This window comes from Ixodes scapularis, unplaced genomic scaffold, assembly GCF_016920785.2.
Source record: "Ixodes scapularis isolate PalLabHiFi unplaced genomic scaffold, ASM1692078v2 PGA_scaffold4__175_contigs__length_147842914, whole genome shotgun sequence".
Taxonomy (NCBI): domain Eukaryota; kingdom Metazoa; phylum Arthropoda; class Arachnida; order Ixodida; family Ixodidae; genus Ixodes; species Ixodes scapularis.
The window spans coordinates 64,282,108-64,286,839 of NW_024609879.1; the positions used below are offsets into that span (position 1 = coordinate 64,282,108).

Below are 4,732 nucleotides of genomic sequence, written 5' to 3' on the forward strand. Positions count from 1 at the left end.
GAATGTGCGGGGGCGTTGAAAAAGGCAGCCAGCAAGACGGCGAGTTCCGAGCTACCAGTCATAACACTGGAACCCACAGAGATGGATCACATCAAGCTGGAAACGCCCCAGAAAACTGAAGAAACGCCGAGGAAGTGCTTTGCGGCCGTTGAGAAAAAGTTCGTCTCGGAAAAATTTCACGAATCTGAGTTCGTGTTATGTAAGAACGTTCTCTACGGGAGGTGTGACACTCTATTATGCAAGCAATTGGAACAGCTGGTGGTTCCAAAAGAGCATCGAATGATGAAACTGTGTATGGCACATGAAGGAATCATGGCGGGCCAAGAGGAAACGTATTAAAGAAGAGGTTCGCCGCCAAATGGCACAGCTGAAGGTCTGGACGGCCCGGTTGGTGTGGTGCAGAGCAAACCGAATGGCTTCGGACGACGACAATCGCGTCCAGACCAAGTCCGAAGCGAACTCGGCGGAGCCCAGGGGATCGTTGGATCGCGGCCGGAAACGCGAGAAGCGCCACTGGTCTCGGAGCAAAGAACAAAGGAAACGCTCGAGAAAAAAAAAAAAAAAAAAAAAACAAAAAAAAACAAACAACGGTTTCGGCTTTGCAGCAGAGAAGAAAGGGACCGAAAGAAGGGGCACGGCAAGGACAGGCGTACGGACAGAGACCGTCCCTCAAGGACAAGCAGAGCAAGGAGAGGTCTAGGGACGGGAACCAGAAGAGGAAGAGCCGGCAGCAGTTGTTCGAGCATGCCAAGCGCAGCACGGATGACGTTCCGCACCAAATGCTGGACAGGAGGGCGATCTGGGTGGAGCATGAACGGGAGCGGAAGGGTGAACGCTTCCCGGAGGATCAGGATGAGGACAACAGGGACAAGGTGCAGGCGCGCAAGGAGAAGAAGTAGAAGGAGTTAGAGACGATCAAGGAGCGCTACCTGGGGATCCTCAAGAAAAAGAGAACGACTCAACCACAGCAAGCTTTCTTCTTGGACGGCAACCTCAGCTACAAGGACAGGCACATGGTCCAGTTCTACGGCAGGCGGTACTTCGAGGGCATCAATTTTAAGGCCCAAAAGAAGGAGCAGTCCAAGTTCTATGGCGAGCTGCTTAAGCGCACGTGGACGCAGGCCGAGAAGGACGAGGAAGCTCTACGGCTGAAGAGGGCGAAGCGCAAGGAGAAGCAGATTGAGGACGATCGGCACTGGTCCCAAGAGTCCTTGGAGGAGATGCGGGAGCAGATTGGCCCATCTTCAAGGAAGACTTCAATATTACCATCAAGGGGGGCCGCACCACCAAACCGCTTCGCAGATGGAACGAGTCACACCGTTCCATCTGCGGGTCTTTGTGTGTGCTAGGCTCGCACAAAGACAAGTATGGGCGAGAGATCATCGAAGCCTTTAAGATCAAAACTGCTCCAGACAATGTTTCCGAGCCCTCATTGTTGTTATCGACAGCAGAGATAGATTTCCTAGCGCCGGAACTGTCATAGAAAACACCTCCCGTTTCTTCTTCTTCCTTTTCAGGAAGCTAAATTCCGCTACCTTTACCTTTTTCTTTATCTTTTTCTAGTACCTTCTAGTATTTTCGTCTTCACTTAATTTTCTCCGTATCCAAGGTGGTTCATCATAGTGTAATGGGCATCATTTAAATGTAGTTGCTCGTTGAAAGAACTGTGTGTGTCTGTCCCTCGTGTATTTTCTGTGTTTTTATTCTTTCCGTGTGATCTGGAACGAGTCCCTCCTGACCTCTTCCATCCTTGACATCATCAAGGGGCTGGGCTACAAGAGTCGCTTATAATCACGTCACGCAAACTTTAGGGGTTTTCGGGATCAATATAGTTTGCCGTTCATGATGCACTCGTGCACTTACGTTGTATTTGGAACAATTCTTTTCTTTTTTACTCGAGTACTTTGTTTTGTTTTGTGTTTCTATGATTAATATTTGTATATAAACAATTGTCTTGAAAGGGGGTAATCGTGACGATATCAACGGAACTTGCAATAACCATTTGAAATTTACTCCCGTCGGACCTAGATTTCAAGTGGATATTTATTTATAAAACACATAATTATAATATAACCCGCTAAATTGTCCATCCAAACGTTTAACTGGTTATTTTTAATGTTTTAATCACCGTTGATAAATCATTCTAATATTACTGCGTAGATGCCGATATTTACCAAGATAGTTTACCGTTTAATCTTTCTTGGCGAGTGGGTAGCTATTGCTGTGTCTTGCTTCAACACGTAGCGTCGTATTCCTACTACAAAGTCCTCCCAGTAGTCTTCCCAATCGATGCAACGAAGTTCAATTGGAAAAGTCTGAAAAAAGAACAGAAATGTAGAGAAAGGGGCCGCAAAGTTTTGAATTGAATTGAATGAATTGAATGAATGTTTATTTTTCCGGAATCAACCGAAATGGAGACAGAGACTAAAGGCTCAAAGCCTGACAAAGGTCTCTGTCCCCAAAGCAGCGCTTTCCAGCAGCACACAGTTTACAAAGTTGACGCTTAGTATTAAACATTATATTCATTTTTTGAATATACCAGGAAAACAACTAGTTATTACATGCAAATTAAAATAATAAGAGGTAATCACTGCCCACCATGAGTGTCCTGAGATCCCTTTTAAATTTACTAAAATTGTTATTAAAATTTATGTGGTCTTTAATGTTATTCAGAGCTTTACTGACTTGATATTCCATTGTTTGTGTTCCATAATTTGTACGGGTCTGAGGGGGCCGCCTATATGTGTGTCGAAGAAGGTATGCATGCGTTACGTCACTTAAATCCGTCACATATAGTTTTTGTCTGTGAATCAGTTGTAATAATTTAAAATAATATATCTGATTGACCTTAAGAATGCCATATTTTTTAAAAAGTGGTGCAGTATGCAGGTCTTGTGTTTGACCCTTATAATTTTCAAGTAAGCGCAACATTTTTTTTTTTTTTTTTGCAGTGTGAGCAACGAGTTATAGTTTGTGGTCGATGTCGTGCCCCACACTAGAAGACAATAACAGAGCCTAGAGTAAAAGAGCGAATAATATAAGTTTTTCTTTAGCCATGTTGGTATAAGGTTCCCTATTTTATATAGACATCCAACCGACCGTGAAAGCTCGGAACTTAATTTATTCACGTGTGTGTTCCAATTTAGCTCTTGATTAAACCAAACTCCCAAAAATTTTTGTTCGTGGACTTGTTCTATAATTTCATCTTTAAAATGTATAACTAAGTTGATACTGTCGCGTTTGTTTTGAGGTGCATATAGTGTATACTTCGTTTTTTTCGTATTTAAATTTAGCTTGTTTGTTTGAAGCCATGTAGCTAGGTCGGCAAGAAAGCTATCTGTCAATAGTTCTAACTGGGCTTTGGATGAGTCTGCAAAAAATACGCTGGTGTCATCCGCATACAAAATAAGCTAATGAGATCCCTTGATTGCTGTAATATCGTTTATATGTAGAAGGAAAAGAAGGGGACCTAAGATTGAACCTTGTGGGACTCCGCAATCGATTGCCATTGTGCTTGAGACAATGTTATTAATTTTAACAAACTGGAATCGATTTTCAAGATAATTTTTTATGAGAGCCAAAGCTATTCCACGTATTCCATATGTATGTAAGCTATCGGAATATAGACGGCTCTCGTGGGCTATAGGAATATAGACGTTAAGGCGCAAAGGAAACCATCGTTATTCTTGCTCTTCAGCAAGAGTAACTAGAGTTTCAGAGGAAAGAGTCTTGTATAGTCTGTTGTAGGTTTAAATTAGAATTACAGGACCCTCTCACAGCGCTCTCTGGTCGCCATGCTGAGTGGTTACCTCCTTTCCAGCATTCGCTCAACTAAAGTGAAAAGGGTGCTGGGCTTTGTGTAGAAAGCTTGCTCTTCTGTTTTTAACCTAAGGGGGTTTGTTTTTGCGGCGCAGACAAACCCCAAACACCGCGTGTTGGAGCGCGAAAAGCGTCTAAATCTCTCGACGCGGCATCGGTATATCCGAGGCCGTATCTTTGTACGCGCGAGACACCTGCGCGCGTTTTAATCCGCCGACGGCTTGCACACTCGCGACGTGCGTCAAAAGAGGCCAATCATTTGGGGTCCCGGATTCGCGCTATGTTTTTACTCAGGGAGAAAGCAGCTATTAGAAGCTTCCCGGCAGCACACGCCATTCATTTCCAGGTATTTTTCTGTCGCCGTTTTATAACTGAATAGTTTAGACCAGATAACGGTGAGTTTTGAAACCTTTCTGTTTTTACGCGTTTACGTAACAAATGCGGGAAGGGTGAGCGTTCGGCGGTGCAGAGTTTATTTCTACAGTGACAAAAACACGCTTCTTTTTTCTTCCAGACACCCGGTACATTGGATTGTGGGGAATTTAGGATGGCTTTGAATTCTTCACCTGTGTCATTGAAACTTGTATTGTTATATTTTAAATATGCGAAGTTTATTTCCTTATATGGATGATACACAGGCGTGTTTTAGAAATAAGGGATTGAAAACACATAATTTAAAGGGGTTGATACCTCTCTTGTCAAGCGGGGTCAGGCGAAGGTAAAGGGTGTTCTATACACTTGTTAGTGAGCGCGTTGGTAATGATGTAGGCTTAGAAAGAGTTATATACGTAAAGACAGGGGACGGGACAACATAATCCTAGAGTTCACCTTTCGCAAGTTCGAGTAAAGCGAATCCAAGACAGCTTTACAGTGCTGTAGAGGCCCGTAGGATGAGCCCATGTGCGCTGACTTG

The 4,732-nt window shown here is 43.7% G+C and overlaps 1 pseudogene; it reads left to right on the forward strand.

Annotated features, from left to right (window-relative positions):
- Positions 1–358: 358 nt before the first annotated feature.
- On the forward strand, positions 359–2,366 carry LOC115315269 (annotated as a pseudogene).
- The last annotated feature ends 2,366 nt before the right edge of the window (positions 2,367–4,732 follow it).